This window comes from Lissotriton vulgaris, chromosome 3_1, assembly GCF_964263255.1.
Source record: "Lissotriton vulgaris chromosome 3_1, aLisVul1.2, whole genome shotgun sequence".
In the NCBI taxonomy this organism is placed as follows: Eukaryota; Metazoa; Chordata; class Amphibia; order Caudata; family Salamandridae; genus Lissotriton; species Lissotriton vulgaris.
Genome location: NC_141689.1, coordinates 2,886,467 through 2,894,896, shown reverse-complemented (window position 1 = coordinate 2,894,896; position 8,430 = coordinate 2,886,467). Strand labels below are relative to the sequence as shown.

Here is an 8,430-nt window from a genome sequence, read left to right as displayed (position 1 = left end):
ACTCAAATGGCGCCTAAATGGTGCAGCTGCCCACTAATTGCTGGGCAGCTGGGAAACAACAAAACTGCGACAGGGCCCTCACTGGCCCTAGACAAACTGCGCCGCAGGGGTTGGAGCCACACAGGCTCTGAAGAAAATATGCTCAGGCTGGAGCCACACGGGCTCTGAAGCAAATATGTGCAGGCTGGAGCCACATAGGTCTCTGTAAATACATTTTTGCGCAACCGGTGGAGCCTTCCAGGCTCTGAACCCACATGTCCTACTCGCCATTTGCTAGGGGGGGTTGTTGATCTGGATTAGACAGAGGGTCCCCTTCCAGCACACAGGAGACTGTGGTGGTGACTGACGGAACAGATGGTCAAAATGTGGCAATAATATATACGGGCCTAACATGGACCAGAGTGCATTCCTGGCAGGCCTGTCTGGCATGTTGATTCCCTGCCGGCTTCATTCCACCATTCTGGGGGAAACCACTGCTGGAGCGTTAACATCCCCCGCTCAGAGACACCCCTGTCAACAGAATAGTGAGGGCCTTCACAGAGTGGCAGGATAGATGGGGGTTGCTGGGCACTTGAACGCGCATGCACCCGACAGCTAGAAACTACTTTTATTTCTCACATGTGCATGACCTCCACGTACGGCTGGGCACCTTCCTGTGCTCATCTGATGTCCATGCCTTAGCTCAAGGAGTAGAATACTTGGCACACACGATATCAGACCATAATCCGGTCCTGTTACGGCTGGGTTGGGGGACGCGTCGACAGCCCATTGCTACCTGGCGACTCAAACCTGAGGCGCTGGAGGACCAGGTCTTCCTTGAAGACACTAGAGGACACATAATACAATACTTTTCAGAAAACGCTGACACAGCCTCATCCAGACTGACTGAATGGGATGTCTTTAAGACAGTAATCCGGAGTTGGTGCATGGCGACATCCATTGGAGTTTGCCGCGAGTTGGTGATGGATGTGGAGAAGGCAGACCGAGAACTACAGATGCTAGAGAGACTGAGGCCCAGAACTCCGGCAGGAGCTCCTGGACGCTACAAAGAGGGTGGCTATCCAAGAGGAACGGTTGAGGTGAGTTGAATATAAAAAAATACATGGAACAAACCCATGCGGAAAGGGATAGGATGGGCACCCTACTGGCTTGGTTTGCCAATAGTAGAAATAGATGATCATGTGGGACACTGGCTCTATAGACAAGAAGGGATCAATGGGAGGTTACTGGAGTTTTATGCAGCGCATGGACGGGTAGTGAGGGAGATGGCGGACTTCCTTTCTCCACTCCGCGTCCCCACCCAGACAAAATAAAATAGAGACGCTGGGACAGACATTACCCTACAAGAAGTGAGGGGGCCATTAAGGGGCTTGCCAAGGGCAAAACTCCGTTAACAGATGGGTTTCATGCGGAGTTTTATGCCTCCTACGTGGAGCAGCTAGCCCCAAGACCGGCGAAGATGTATGAGGCAGCCGGAGAAGAGGGCATTCTCCCCTGTGCCACGTGGGAAGCACTAGTAGTCCCCCCTGCTCAAGCAGTTTTAAATCACCCCTGGATTGTAAAGCTTATGGGCCATTATTTTTGCTTGATCTGGATATTAAAATACTGAGCAAGCTCCTGGCGATGAGGCTTCTCCCATTTATGACTGCCATTGTCCACCCGTAGTAGGCAGGGTTCATCACGGGCTGCAACATGCCCCTAAATATAAGACGATTGCTGTCCATATTGGAGGCAAGTGGGCCCGGGGCGGAGAGGGAGCTGTCTTCGTGACTGACTTAGAAAAAGCCTTTGATAGCCTCGAATGGGGGTTCTTATATGTGGTCATGGAGTGTATGAAGATCGGACAGATACTACACTTGATCTTAGCCAAAAGGCAGAGAAGCGATGGGACAGGGCTTCCTGTGATGGGTCAAGTTGCTTTACACCGATACCCTGGCTAGGGTTACAACGAGTCACACAATATCGAAGCAGTACGAGGTGGAGAGGTGGACACGACAGGGGTGCCTCCTCTCCCCCTTGCTGTTTACCTTGCTCATTGAGCCACTGGCATGTCTTGCTTGGACAGGCGATAGATATTGAGGCCTTCAGCTCAGGAGACATACCCATCACATTGCGCTGTATGCTCACGATTTGTTATTGTTCCTGAACAATGTGGGAGGAGAACTGCAGGGCGCCAGAGAAATGATGACTGAATTTGGTGCGCTATCGGGGCTTAAATTAAATTGGCAGAAATCTCAGCTCTTCCCACTGACAGAGGGCAGGGACCCACCAGACGGGTTGGGCGGTCTTGTGTGGGTGTCCCGCTGCCCAGGATACCTGGGAGTCGAGATCAACCACTCTAATCCAGACATCCAGGAACGAAAAATAGGAGCTTTTTATCATATTACCCTTTGGGATAACTACAGTGGTTCACACAATGGTTGGCGAGAAGACAGACACTGGGAAGGGAGATGGGGCCATTTGTCCCTGAGCTTGACATGCTCTTGCAGGTCCTATTGAAAATTTGCAGGACCCCACATGAGGGCTCAGGTCAGTTACAGGTGATACGGCATTGCTGAGGAAGATATCTCCAGAAGTCACAAAGCAGAGTTACTTACTCCCCAGACCTCCCACTGATGATGGTACACATTCTGCCAGTGGCGGGGCTTAGAGGACTGCATACAGGCAGGTGGCGACTAAGCTGGGGGACTTGTACAGGGAAGGGAACCTTCTGCCATTCAAAGAGTTTCAGGCAGACTGGGGCATCCCCCAGGGCCACTTCCCTCTCTACAGAGCAATAACAATGGCCATCAGAAGACATTGGGGGATGGGTACCTCAGAACCTAAACACAATTCCACTTGTCAATAGATAGGCATGGCGGGAGGGAGAATCAAGGCGGTCACATGCTTATATAGGGCGATTGGCAACAACTCCCTGACAACACTGAGGGAACGATGGGCAACAGACCTGGGTATCACAATAAAGCATAAGGACTGGGAGAACACCATAGCAACGAACCCCAAGATCTTGAGAAATGCCTGTTTAAAATGAATTAATCTCTATGTCGGGCGTGACCAGCAACATGGCCGACAGGACATCAGCTCTCTAAGCTCCCGGCTGGCCTGGCAAATTTTTCTCTTTTTATCGTGCCCAGTGGTGTCCTTGGATGCCATCCAGCTTACCGCCATGTCGCCCCCGGTCTGGAGTGTTTGCCTGGAGGTCTGATGTATTTTTTTTCACAACTGCTTTTATTGAAAGTTTAGGCAAAGCATAGGTACAGTTCTCCACAATTAGGAGGGCACTGTCCACAGTAAACACACAGTAGGATTAATCAAAGGCCTAAACTTGGAATCACCCCCCTCCCCATCCCACGTCCCACCAACCCCCCAAAAAAACATACCCCAACTCCTTCCCCCGGCTACCCACCCCTTATCCCACCCTAACCCAGTGCACGTGTTCACATTTCACCAAATACATGGGTAAGGCAACGTAGGTGTCAGATATCATCCTAGGTCCCAAGGTCTCCATCCAGAGGTAGCACATCTTCTATATCAACTGGGGGTTCCAAAGTCAGCCCCCTGTAGTCCGCCCACCGCTTCCAGATCTTATAGTGTTTCCGGGGGCACCCCCTGGCCTCAAACACAGGTTATTCCAGCCCCATAAGAAAATCTAATCCCGCCTTCCAGGCGCTAAGTGGGGGGGCACGATCACTCTTCCAAGCTCTCGCCAGATCCCGCTTAGCTACAACCAGACCCAGTAACAGGAGGTGGCGTTTGTAGATGTTGCCTCCCACATTCTCCAGGACATGGAGGAGGCCCAGCCTGGGCGTACGAGGAAGGTCCCACCCCAGCACTTCCGATAAACAATTCCACACCCCATTCCAAAATCGGGTCAGACCCACACAAGACCACACCGTATGCAGTAGCGTTCCTCTTTCAATTCCACAACGCAAGCACTCCGGAGCTGCAATGAGGCCCGCTCTCCACAGTCTCTCCCTAGTGTAGTATGCCCTATGTAGGGCCAACATTCGTCTCCCAGGAGGCCTTCAGTGACAGGAGCGAAGAAGAGCAGTGAGTAACCACCGTTTGGTATATTTTGGAAACTTTCTTATCTCCCAGGTCCCCCATGAAGAGCTTGGCCTCCACTGGGCTGAATTCGGGAAGCCGGTCCATCCCAGCCAGACTCGGCGTGAGGGCATGGCGGAATTGTAGATATTTGAAAAATTGGGTCTTGGGCATATTGAATTCGGAGCTGAGGTCCTGAAAGGATTTGAGTGTAGTCCCCGTGAGGACATGGCCGAGTGAGGAGATCCTGATGGCGTCCCAGCCTCCAAAGCCCGATAGGGAGGCCCGATAGGGAGGCCAGTGCAGGAAGCTGTCCGTTATTCCACAGCGGAGTTTCGGCTGTCAGCCTGCCCCACCAACCCATACGGCGCAGTGCCTGTCTCCATATCACGAAGACCACCTGGGTGACCCGCAGCAGCACCCTCCGCCGCCTGGCCGAGTATAGCAGCGTATGTAGCGTGGTATCCCCCATCAAAAAGTGTTCCAGCGCATATGCCGGGTCGCTGTGGTCACCATACCACCACTCATTGAGAACTAGGAGATGAGAGGCCTGGTATTAGGACAGGAGGTCAGAGGTAGCCAGCCCTCCACAGTACGTGGACAGAAAGCAAGTCCGCAGTGCTACTCTAGAGGCACCCCCGGCCCACAGAAAACGGCCAAGTACTGAGTTCACGCGACGGAACCACTGCGGGTCAATCCTGTACGGGTGGTTCTGTAGTTGGTAGAGGAGCCGTGGCAGGGCGACCATCTTGAAGATGGCAGATCTGCCATATATATTAAGGGGCATGCGTGACCAGGTCTTGATGTCCGATTGGACTTTATCCCAAACCGGCAGCACGTTGCGTTCCCATGCTACCGCAGCAGACTCCGATAGGAAGACACCCAGGTACTTTAGACCACCGACTGCCACCTGTAGAGCCGAGGCCCAGGGGTAGGTCTCCAGCTCGTCGCCCAGCACCTACAGGGTTGATTTGCGCGGATTGAGGAAGAGTCCTGAAACCTCGCCAAACATTTGCATTATGTCCAGTATGCGTGGGCCAGAGCGGTGAAGGTCGGTCATAAAGAAAAGGACATCGTCCGCATACAATGCGATTCGGTCTGAGAGTTCCGCCCCCCACACAAAGCCCCGATACTGTGCATCTAAACGTACCCGTGCGGCCAATGGCTCCATGGCCAGTGCGAAGAGGTAGGGGGAGAGGGGGCATCCCTGGCGGGTCCCCGTGGCAATTGGGAATTTCTCAGAAATCGCCCCAGATATACGCACCGAGGCGGTGATGTCAGTGTACAGCAGCCGCACATAGGAGATGAACACCGGCCCCAAGTTGAGGAGCGGCAGGAGGGCAAAGAGGTAGGTCCAGCTGACCGAGTCAAATGCCCTGTCGATATCTGCTAGCAACAACGCTGCCCGATCCCCGGTTGCCCCCACAGCATCTACCGCCGCCTGTGCACGCCTAATGTTATGTCTCGTCGCCCGGTGCGGCATAAAGCCTGCCTGATCTGGGTGGACCAGGTCTGCAATATGCGGGAGCAGGCGGTTTGCCAGTGCCTTGGCCAGGAGTTTGGCCTTGAAATTGATCAAGGATATGGGGCGATAGGACTCGTGCCGATCGGGAGGCCTACCTGGTTTCTGGAATACCACAATTTCGGCCTGCCGCCAGTCCGACGGCAGGCTACCGTGTTCCCGCGCCAATTCCAATGCCCGCCTATAGTGCGGCCCAAGCTGCAAGCGGAATTTCTTGTAAAATTCACTGGGGAACCCACTCGGTCCCGGCGCTTTGCCCACATTGAGCTGGCCCAGTGCATCACCCAGCTCCTCCGCCGTCAAGGGGAGGTCTAGGGCCTCCCGCACCTCGTCCGGGACTGCACGAGGGGGAACATCTGCGAGGAACCTATCAACTGCTTCCGGCGGGAGGCATTCCCGAGGAGCGTACTGCTCCGCATAGTAGCGTGCAAAGCTCGCCGCAAGAGTCGCAGTGTCTGTTATCGCGGTCCCCTCCCCGTCAGTGAGGCCTGGTAGGGTGATCGGTTGTAGCGTTTGTTGACAGAGCCTATGAAGCATGGTGCAGGACTTATCCCCCCATTGGTATGCCCTGCTCCGTGTAGCCAGCCATGCTTGAGGAGCCTCGTCTAGCAACACCGAGGCATAGGATTGCTGCGCCTGTAGAAGCAGTCGCAGCGCCATGTCATCACCCTCACCCCGGCATCGTCTCTCTAGCACCTCCACCCGCTCCGCAGCTGTAACAATGGTCTCCTGTCGAGTGCGACGGGCAGTGGCGCACCATGCAATGTCAATGCTTCTCACAGTGGGTTTCATGGCTTCCCACACAGTCACAGCGTCAACTCCACCCGCCAGATTCTCCTGCCAATAGTGGGCAATCGCACCGCGCATATGCTGGGTGTAGTCCGCCTGCTGTAGATGCCATGAGGACATCCGCCACCGAAATGGTTGGCGTGTCTTGCGCAAGTCAATCTGTACCGCTACGGGGGAGTGATCAGACAGCCCCCGAGGCCGAATTGCAGCCCATTTCACCCTGTCAAGGAAAGCCCCTGGCACAAATACACAATCCAATCGTGAGAAGGAGCCGTGCACTGCTGACACATATGTATACTCACGCGCCCTGGCATGCAAGTGTCTCCATGCATCCGCCCACCCCAGCCCATCAATCATCGCCTTCAGCCGCGTAGGAGCGGATGCAGCCGCGACCCCCTGCAACCTCTGCCTGTCCAGACTTACATTGCAGCGGGGTAGGGGCATACACACTACCAAACACCACTGGCACCGCGCCAATCCTCCCCTTCACGAACACATACCGACCCTGAGGATCAAGCCAGTGAGGCTCGTGGGTATATGACAGCCGTCTGTGGACAAGAATGGCCACCCCCCTCGAGCCCCTGAAAAAACCCTGCATGAAACACCTGGTGGAAGCCAAATCGCTGCAGGCTCAGTGCCTTAGTACCTAACATATGCGTTTCTAGGAGGAGCATCACATCAGCCAAGTCTCTTTTACCCCAGCGCAACACTGCCCCGCGCTTGATCTTGTCCAACATCCCCCGGACATTCCAGCTCAAAATTTGCATAGAGTCACTAGCAAGTTCCTGCCCTGAGGTGTCAACCATAGTCACGATGAACAAGTCTCTGAGACCTCCAGGGCCCGACCCAGGTCTCCAACACCATACAAGCCAAAATAGCGGAAGTCACGTGCACCCCCTTCAGAACACCCACAGTCCCCATCCACCAGCCCCGACCCCCCAACAGCCCAACTCCCGGTTCCCACCCCCCACCCCTATACCTCATGAAACATTGAAGTACCTGTCGCGGCATGGGGAGCTTCAGGCCCAAAACAGAGCGCCTAAAACCCAACATACCAATGGATCCCAACTACTCCCCCCAACTAATAGGGCTCACCCTCAGGACCACCCCCCAGCCCAGGGAGGGTCAGGCGGCCCACAAACAGTACCCCGAACCCCATTGTACCAAGTATCTGGTTCACAAGGAGGGCGTAGCAATCAGGTGCCAGCCAGCCAAAGGCCCCCAAGCCCCACCAAGGCCCAGGTCATACTGCACCAGTCGTCGTCCGCTCCACCACCAAAGCCCCGGAGCCAGGCCCTCCATGGAGTTCACCAACGGACCAGGGTTAATCGACGAGGGCCAGATTCACACGGTGCTCAGGTTTCTTTGCCAGATTGATCAGCGTCAGGTTGCGTGTCACCTAAAAGGCCCTCCCGGGACAGGGAACGCCGTCGTGAACGGGACTTACGATGTCGTTTACCCTTGCTGGCAGGGTCACTCCTCTACTGTGATGATCCACGCGAAGGTCCAGAGCCCAGTCCCAGCTGGGCATTCGGTCGGATCCTGACCGTCTCATTTGTCCACTTTAATACATCTTCCGGGGAGTCGAAGAAGAGAGTTTTGGAGTTGAAAACAACCCGCAGACGGGCCGGATACAGCAGTGAATACTGGATTTTTAGGCCACGCAGTTTGGCCTTCGCCGCCAGGAAGGAATGTTGCTGCTGCTGGACCTGCTTGGTGTAGTCCGGGAAGATCATGATTCTGTGATTGTCGAACAGCAAAGTCTCTTTGACCCTCGCTTCCCGGAGTATGGTGTCTCTGTCGTGGAAGTTCAGGATTTTTGCGATGATTGGCCGAGGCCGCTCCCCCACCGGCGGTTTCTGCGTTAAGGCTCTATGTGCGCACTCCACCACGAAGCAGCGCGACAAAGTGTCTGGGGGAAGCCAGCTCTCCAACCACCTCGTCAGGAAGATATCCATGGGCCCCTTCTCGCAATCTTCCGGAAAGCCTACGAAGCGCAGGTTATTTCTTCGCGCTCGCCCTTCCGCATCTTCCACGCGGAGAGCCAGTCCCTTCTGAATCCTCTCCATCTCCGC

At 54.8% G+C, this 8,430-nt stretch overlaps 1 non-coding gene across 1 annotated transcript; it reads right to left on the bottom strand.

The window, feature by feature from the left end:
- Positions 1-1,687: 1,687 nt before the first annotated feature.
- LOC147725797 (U2 spliceosomal RNA) lies at positions 1,688-1,886 on the bottom strand. The gene has a single exon (XR_015309737.1). It is a non-coding gene; the product is annotated as a U2 spliceosomal RNA (small nuclear RNA).
- Between the last annotated feature and the right edge of the window lie 6,544 nt (positions 1,887-8,430).